Consider the following 9832-nt stretch of genomic DNA (forward strand, 5'->3'; position numbering starts at 1 on the left):
AAAATAGTATGCTATTCACCTGCTATTCATTTTGGGTGGAGATGGAATAAATGAAGGTGTGGCGGAGGTATGTCTACAGATATGGCATATTCTGACCTTGACTTAATTCCTTAATAATTCCACCAGCTTTACACGCAACGAAACCATAAATAAAGTCTAGCGAACCTGCCGGTTCCAAGTGGAAAAGTATGTACAGTCGTGGCCAAAAGTTTTGAAAATGACACAAATATTAATTTTCACAAAGTTTGCTGCTTCAGTGTCTTTAGATATTTTTGTCAGATGTTACTATGGAATACTGAAGTATACAGGTAATTACAAGCATTTCATAAGTGTCAAAGGCTTTTATTGACAATTGCATGAAGTTGATGCAAAGAGTCAATATTTGCAGTGTTGACCCTTCTTTTTCAAGACCTCTGCAATCCGCCCTGGCATGCTGTCAATTTACTTCTGGGCCACATCCTGACTGATGGCAGCCCATTCTTGCATAATCAATGCTTGGAGTTTGTCAGAATTTGTGGGTTTTTATCTGTCCACCGTCTCTTGAAGATTGACCACAAGTTCTCAATGAGATTAAGGTCTCGGGGAGTTTCCTGGCCATGGACGCAAAATATCGATGTTTTGTTCCCCCGAGCCACTTAGTTATCACTTTTGCCTTATGGCAAGGTGATCCATCATGCTGGAAAAGGCATTGTTCGTCACCAAACTGTTCCTGGATGGTTGGGAGAAGTTGCTCTCGGTGGATGTGTTGGTACCATTCTTTATTCATGGCTGTGTTCTTAGGCAAAATTGTGAGTGAGCCCACTCCCTTGACTGAGAAGCAACCACACACATGAATGGTCACAGGATGCTTTACTGTTGGCATGACACAGTACTGATGGTAGCGCTCACCTTGTCTTCTCCGGACAAGCTTTTTTCCGGATGCTCCAAACAATTGGAAAGGGGATTCATCAGAGAAAATAACTTTACCCCAGTCCTCAGCAGTCCAATCCCTGTACCTTTTGCAGAATATCAGTCTGTCCCTGATGTTTTTCCTGGAGAGAAGTGGCTTCTTTTGCTGCCCTTCTTGACACCAAGCCATCCTCCAAAAGTCTTCGCCTGCGTGCAGATGCACTTACACCTGCCTGCTGCCATTCCTGAGCATGCTCTGTACTGGTGGTGCCCCGACCCCGCAGCTGAATCAACTTTAGGAGAAGGTCCTGGCACTTGCTGGACTTTCTTGGGCGCCCTGAAGCCTTCTTCACAACAATTGAACCGTTCTCCTTGAAGTTCTTGATGATCCGATAAATGGTTGATTGTGAAGCCCTTTTTGTGCAAAGCAATGATGACGGCACAAGTTTCCTATCAGGTAACCATGGTTGACAGAGGAAGAATAATGATTCCAAGCACCACCCTCCTTTTGAAGCTTCCAGTCTGTTATTCAAACTCAATCAGCATGACAGAGTGATCTCCAGCCTTGTCCTCGTCAACACTCACACCTGTGTTAACGAGAGAATCACTGACATGATGTCAGCTTGTCAATTTGTGGCAGGGCTGAAATGCAGTGGAAATGTTTTTTGGGGATTCAGTTTATTTGCATGGCAAAGAGGGACTTCGCAATTAATTGCAATTCATCTCATCACTCTTCATAACATTCTGGAGTATATGCAAATTGCCATCCTACAAACTGAGGCAGCAGACTTTGTGAAAATTAATATTTGTGTCATTCTCAAAACCTTTGGCCAAGACTGTACTTTATTTTTTCTGAGAGAAATAACAGCATTCTCCATGCACTGTAATATACAACTTGGTAAGTGCAAGGTAAATGATAAATCCGTTTGGATAAGGGAATTGTATATCTAAATGACACTTGTTATTACCTTAAAATCGCTGGAGACAAATGTGAAACCAGTCATATAGCAACAAACTGAAGCATATCAACATATAAACTTTCCCACAGTAAAGTTGATGAAATGCTGTGGCTTTATGCAGAAGTTAAATTGTCTGGCCTTTTAACTTGCAGGGATGGGCATTCTCAAATGTCAACCTTTTACTGCAGTGGGGTAAATCAGGGACACACAGAGTGTTTCTTGGTAGTCTTAAACAAATCTACTTTGAAACAAAAAAGTGTACACCTCACACACATTGTTATGCACTTAAAAGACAACACATGTACCGTGGCATATATAGAGATGACATTTATGGAATGTTGAGTTTGTGTCACAATATTACATTTTATACACACATGACAGAAGACTGAAATATAATGAAAGCATAGAAACACAGGATTTGTTGTAAAAAAAAAAGTTGATTATGAAAAATATGAATAACATTTCACCCATTCAACTGCATGAAAGGAGTTATAGGCTACCTCGACTTTCTCTGTTTCCCATTTCTTTCTTGTTAAATATTAGCCACTTTCAGTTCCGACTGTCAGTAGGCCTAATAACAACACACTGCCAATTTACTGTTAGTCCCTTCAGTTCTACATTATCATACTATTTAATTACATTGTTTAAGTTACCTTAATTCGCTTCCTCTGTAAACGCTGTCACGGCCATGTGTTTGAGGATCATTATTAACAGTTGATAAATAAAAAAATTAAGTCGTTATGGAGCTAACAGCAGACCAATCAGTTTGAACCTGACGCATGGCACAATAATTGGCTGTGTCATCACACAGTTCCATGGTTAGTGCAGGCAATAGACAAGGTTATAGTTTACTATTGTAGACTAGGAGCCGACCAAAATGCAGCGTGGTGTGTGTTCATGATGATTTTTTAATTAAAGCAAGCACTGCACAGTAAATACAAAACAATAAACGACCGTGACGCTATAATGAGACCTGTGCTGAAACAAGCAACTAACATAGACAATCACCCACAACCCAAAATGACAAAACAGGCTACCTAAATATGGCTCCCAATCAGAGACAATGACTAACACCTGCCTCTGATTGAGAACCATATCAGGCCAAACACAGAAACAGACAAACTAGACATCCAACATAGAATGCCCACTCAGATCACACCCTGACCAAACAAAACATAGAAACATACAAAGCAAACTATGGTCAGGGTGTGACAAACGGAATGTGGCAATGTTTTTTCTTTTCTGCATAAATGCTCTCCATACCTGTTTTTTTATGATTTGTAAATACTTTCCTAACGCTGAATAATCTACAAGATCAAAGTATTTTTAAATCTACCAATAGGAGCTGAAACAGAGACGAATATATATATATTTATATGGCTTTCTTTCATTAATATTCTGAAACCTTTCTCTCAATATATTCTATTGAGTCTGTTGATAAAATTCTAACTAAAAGGTACATCCTATTTAAAGGGATGGCTTACGATAGATGTACTGAAAACCCTATTGAATGAAAACTCCACAGAAAATCTGTTAGCAAGCAAGTGGGAGGGTTTTCAGTGGTTGAAATACATTTACTCAGCTCGCGCAAGGGAACCACACCTGCAAAGCCTGTTACGCACCTTCATAAGGTAAATCTGAATACCAACTACTCAGAAGTGGGTAGGAAAGGCGTGCCTAAGAAAGGAGTAATTTCCTAAGTCAGAATCGGGCCCCTAAAGCCTAAATCATGTATCACTGAGCAGTCTGCTAAAGAACAAGTGAAGAGGAGAGCTGTGTCAGATGGATACGTTGAACCAAGTAGATCTACATTTAAGGATTGTACTCTTGGCAGAAGTAACCTCACACTGAGTCCAGCAGGAGATGGTAAAGGACCGCTGTTTGCATTCGTAAATTCGTAGTTTGTATGCGTTCTGTTGCGTTCTGCGTTCTGTTGGGTTTGATATGCAGCAGTGGACCCCTTCTCTTGTCGAATTGCACCATTTTAGTCTTACCCTTGTTAAGTTTCCTAAAGATAAACCTACAGTACTAGTCAAATGTTTGGACACACCTACTCATTCCAGGGTTTTTCTTTATTTTTACTCTTTTCTACATTGTATAATAATAGTGAAGACATCAAAACTATGAAACAAAACACATGGAATCATGTAGTAACCAAAAAAGTCTAAATATATTTTATATTTGAGATTCTTCAAAGTAGCCACCCTTTGCCTTGATGACAGCTTTGCACACTCTTGGTATTCTCTCAACCAGTTTCACCTGGAATGCTTTTTCAACAGTCTTGAAGGAGTTCCCACATATGCTGAGCACTTGTTGGCTGCTTTGTCGAGTTGAAAAACAAATGATAGTCCCACTAAGCGCAAACCAGATGGGATGACGTATCGCTGCAGAATGCTGTAGTAGCCATGCTGGTTAAGTGGGCCTTGAAATCTAAATAAATCACAGACGGTGTCACCAGCAAAGCACCCCCACACCATACCACCTCCTCCTCCATGCTTTACTGTGGGAAATACACATGCAGAAATCATCAGTTCACCCACACCGCATCTCACAAAGACACGGCGGTTGGAACCAAAAATCTCTAATTTGGACACCAGACCAAAGGACAAATTTCCTCTGGTCTAATGTCCATTGCTTATGTTTCTTAGTCCAAGCAAGTCTCTTCTTCTTATTGGTGTCCTTTAGTGGTGGTTTCTTTGCAGCAATTCAACCATGAAGGCCTGATTCAAACAGTCTCCTATGAACAGTTGATGTTGAAATGTGTCTGCTACTTGAACTCTGTGAAGCATTTATTTGGACTGCAATTTCTGAGTCTGGTAACTCTAATTAACTTCTCTGCAGCAGAGAAGGGTCTTCCATTCGTGTGGCGGTTCTCATGAGAGCCAGTTTCATCATAGTGCTTGATGGTTTTTGCGACTGCACTTGAAGAAACTTTCAAAGTCTTAAAGTAATGATGGACTGATGTTTCTCTTTTCTTGTTTGAGCTGTTCTTGCCATAATATGGACTTGGTCTTTTACCAAATAGGGCTATCTTCTGTATATCACCCATACCTTGTCACAACACAACTGATTGGCTCAAACGCATTTAAGAAGGAAAGAAATTCCACAAATGAACTTTTAACACGGCACACCTGTTAATTGAAATGCATTCCAGGTGACTACCTCATGGAGCTGGTTGAGAGAATTCCAAGAGTGTGCAAAGCTGTCATCAAGGCAAAGGGTGGCTATTTGAAGAATCTCAAATATAAAATATATTTTGATTTGTTTAACACTTTTTGGTCTCTACATGATTCCATGTGTGTTCTTTCATAGTTTGATATCTTCACTATTATTCTACAATATATAAAATAGTAAAAATAAAGAAAAACCCTTGAATGAGTAGTGTATCTCTGTATGCAGACAATATATTGTTCTATTTGGGCAATTCACCTCAGTTATTACCTAACCTACTCAGCATTTTTAATAACTACAGCTCTATAGCTCAACTGGACAAAATCCACTTTATTGCCCCTGAGCAAAGCAATGTGTATTTCACAGCCGCCCCATTTCCACTACTTGGGAATATACATATTTCCTACTTTCAATAAATAGTCAAACACAAATTCAACACCATCTTAAGAAGCATAGAGTCTGATGTAGAAAGATGGGCGCAAATCCCAAACTTTTTCCAGTCTTGATTCTCAATAATGAAAATGATTGTATTACCAGAATCAACTTTTGTAGTTTCATGATCTCTCTTTCACCACCACCAGGATACTGGAATAGACTACATTCTTTACTTGCTTGGGGAATCGAGAATCTGTGGAAAGAACTGAAAACTGCTGTTCACAAATGCTCTCCATCCAACCTCACTGAGCTCGAGCTGTTTTGCAAGGAGGAATGGGAAAAAATGTCAGTCTCTCGATGTGCAAAACTGATAGAGACATACCCCAAGCGACTTACAGCTGTAATCGCAGCAAAAGGTGGCGCTACAAAGTATTAACTTAAGGGGGCTGAATAATTTTGCAAGCCCAATTTTTCAGTTTTTGATTTGTTAAAAAAGTTTGAAATATCCAATAAATGTCGTTCCACTTCATGATTGTGTCCCACTTGTTGTTGATTCTTCACAAAAAAATACAGTTTTATATCTTTATGTTTGAAGCCTGAAATGTGGCAAAAGGTCGCAAAGTTCAAGGGGGCCGAATACTTTCGCAAGGCACTGTAGGACAGAATAATTTCTAACCGACTTTTCTGACAACAGTGGTACACCAGATCCCCTTATTGTATGGGACACTTTTAAATGTGCTTTTAGAGGCAATGCAATAGAATACTCATCTTTAAAACAAAAACATTTTAGGTGAAATAGTTTTTTAAAGGAAATAAAGGAATTATACCATTTGAGAAAGCAGGCCTGGTATTCATAGATGGCTTTGAATTTATATATAAATGCCTGGACTATTTTAATTTTGGAGAATCTCTTATACAATGGGTTAAAGTTAAATATAGTATCACAGTTGCAAAATAATAAATATGGCTACTTCTCAGAAAATATTATATTGTCAAGAGGATTAAAACAAGGCTGTCCACTATCAGCATATTTATTTATTATGGCCATCGAAATGTTAGCTATTAAAATCTGATCAAACAATAATATATAGGGGCTAGAAATCCAGGGCGTCATTATATGCTGACGATTCATGTTGCTTTCTTTTGAATCCGCAGTTTGGATCCCTGCACAGCCTCATAGAGGATCTAGATCATTTTTCTAACCTCTCTGGATTATAACCAAATGATGATAAATGCACCAAATTATGTATTGGCTCTCTAAAAAATACAATGTTTACCATGTAGTTTACCCAAAAATGGTCCCACAGTAAAGTGGACATACTTGGTATTCATATCTCAAAAGAAAGAAAGGATCTCACTACAATACATTTGAATAGAAAGTTAGACAAATTAGATAAGATTTTGCTGCCATGGAAAGGATAAACCCTGTCTATTTGTGGAAAAATCACCCTGATGAATAATTTAGTCACATCCCAGTTTACCTTTTTACTTATGGCCCTGCCTACACCTAACAACTTTTTTTTTAAATTATATGAGCAAAATAATATTACACTTTATTTGGGTTGGGTTCAAATGCGGAAGAATGCATTCAGTTGTGCAACTGACTAGGTATCCCATTTCCCCAGCCTCCTTAAAACTAGACTTGCTCTTGGCAATCTTCTTAGACATAACACATGTAACAGCTCATGCTGGGAACACTCTAGGGTATTTCTCTGATAACCCAGTTTCCTTTACTCGGCACCTTACAAATGACATTATTTGTCACAACCCATTCACAGGTAGGCTAGGCCTCACTCCAATGACCACGGGAACAGAAACAAGATCAGACTTGAGTTCCACATTATACAAATGAACTTCCATGCATCTCCACGCCTTGAACCAAAACACTGTTACCAGTTGCTGATGTGTCAGACAAAGACAAAACACCCTCCAAAATGAAGGACTGGGCTGCCCCAGTGTCTCACTGTTTCTTCACAGGCTACCTAACAACATCACCACTCTGCAGAGACACAAACCCATCTGAAACAAAGGGTTCATACAAATCTGATCCAAAATCTTGTTTAGGAGATAAACCAGTCCCAACCAGAGACTTCATGGGCTGGAGGGCTCCCACAAGAAGAAACTGCTTTTTCTTTCTCTTATTTTTCTGTTTCAACTTGGGACACAATATGGCCTTTCTCACAGTAGTATGGCCTTTCTCATAACGACGAATTAGCGGATACAAAGAACCCGTTTTCTGCCCATCCCTGTCTTTGGGCACTGGGGAAAATGACTGAAACCTTGTAGTGGGAGGTGACTTCTCTGGATAGACTTTTGTTTAGGGATCAGCAAGTCATTTTATGTGTCAACACAAACAAGGACTTTGTCTCGAGAGGGAGATCCTTGCGCTCGGTAATGTAGGTAACAGCCCTTTCGCGAAGGCAATTTCTGAACTGCCCAAGTACTATGAGTGTTTTTAAACCCTCAAGGTGAGGGTTTAAAAGAGAAGCACACCACCGATCAAAAATACATGCTTGTTCCCTTGCGAATTCAACAATACTTTGTGACTCTCTTTCGCAATTTACAGAACTGCTGTCTGTATGCCTCTGCGACTAACTCGTAAGCCCGAAGGATGGCAGCATTAACAGTGGCGTAGATGTTGAGCTTTTCCCATGAAAACACTTTTGGAGGAGCAGCGACCAGATATTGTGTGGCCCTTTTAGGGCTGTGACAATCGGCTCAAACAGAGCAAAATATACACGTACGTCCACCTCCATTTCATTGAAAGGCGGTACAAGCCAGATGTTCCTACCAAGATCGAACGCTGTTCAGAGTGCATGATGGCCTGAATGGATACTGAGTGCTTCCAGATCTAACTCTTTTAATTAAATGGCATGCTCTAACCCAAGTTCCCATTTCTTTAAATCAAACTCTAATCTCTGTTGATCCATTTTTTCCTGTAGTTCTACCTCCTGCAGCTACACGTCTACAAGGTTTACTCTACTACCTGTAGCACCCTTTTAATCGTCCTCTCTCTCCAGGAGTATTTCCTTCTCCACCAAAACAGCATCGAGTAACTATTTAACAACTTATTATGAATGGGTAGATGTCATACTAATCAGATTTGCCTTCTTACATTTAGCTAGTATCTCCCCAAGTAGGATTTTCCACAAATGCTTCCATGTATTTTTTTCTGTGCTTGTTACATTGTTTAACAGATTCACCAGTCTTATAACCCCCCTACGTTGTTTGTCAGTGACAAAAACGCTACAAAATAAATGAAAAGACAATCTGAAGGAAAAGCCCACACCCATTTAGAATGAGGCGTAACAAAGAATATGGACCAAAATTAACAGGGGATAAAAAGCAGATTCAGGCTTTGTTTGACTAGCTAAAGTGGAAGCTCTAAGGTGGGGTGTAGCTCTCCCAAAATCTCCTCTCAAAACAATGCCAGGGAGGGGTTCTACTAAGCTATATGGAATTGTTTTAAGAAGGTCATACCAAGGATCATTTAGCTATTTGATTTTATATTTTAAGACCCCTTGAAGTATAAAAAATATACAATATATATATTTTTTAATGTAATGAAAAATGTGTTTTGGCCTTGCTGCTATTAGCCCATCCAAGAGCATTGAATAACAGATTATATACATGGAACAACAGACCCCCCGCAAAAAAATCTAAAGGAAGTTTGTTCTGAAGTGTCTGTCCTATATTTGAGAGATATAAGAAAGATCAGGAAACATTTAAAAAAGGGTTGGCACTAATCAGTGTCCATATTATACAGTACTTCCATTCATTTTTTTCAACGGGTACTGGGGGACCTTCAGACGAGTCTTGTGAGGCCTGTGGGCTTTTCCTAGAGCAAAATAACGACATGTACGTGTTCGTGAGGGTCTCACCTTTCCACAGAGGGGTCATATTAGTGTGTAGCTGTATCGACTTCAGACAAGTCCCAAGACGCTTGTGAACACCATTGTGTTCGTAGGAGTCTCATCTTTCCATAGAGGGGTAACACATCCTGACTAACGAGGTAACTTCAATCAGTGCTCGCCACTCCTAATCAGGACGTATCGAATTGGAGAGAAAATCTACAGCCTATAACACCCTACAGGTCAGTGACAGCTCTCATCTGTATCTGGGTTAGGTTAGTTTGCTTTGAGAACCACTTGCAGTAGACAGGTCTTGTCTGGACTGTAAACCTGTTCTCCACCATAGCAAGGAGTATCTAATCTGATTTATACAGCTCCTATTTGAACAGAACAGACCCTCTTTCTCAAATCCAATCCACGTGGAATTATTACACAGATTGGCTGTGAAGGGACTACGTGATTGGCAGGCATGTGTGTGTGCTTGTTTGTGTGTGTGTGCATGCCTGCTTGCGTACGTGTTTGAAAAATATGCTTCAAATGTGTGCGCATGCCTAAGTTCATGTATGGAGGAAGTATTTGATTGGCTGA

Source organism: Oncorhynchus tshawytscha, linkage group LG01, assembly GCF_018296145.1.
Source record: "Oncorhynchus tshawytscha isolate Ot180627B linkage group LG01, Otsh_v2.0, whole genome shotgun sequence".
Classification (NCBI taxonomy): Eukaryota; Metazoa; Chordata; class Actinopteri; order Salmoniformes; family Salmonidae; genus Oncorhynchus; species Oncorhynchus tshawytscha.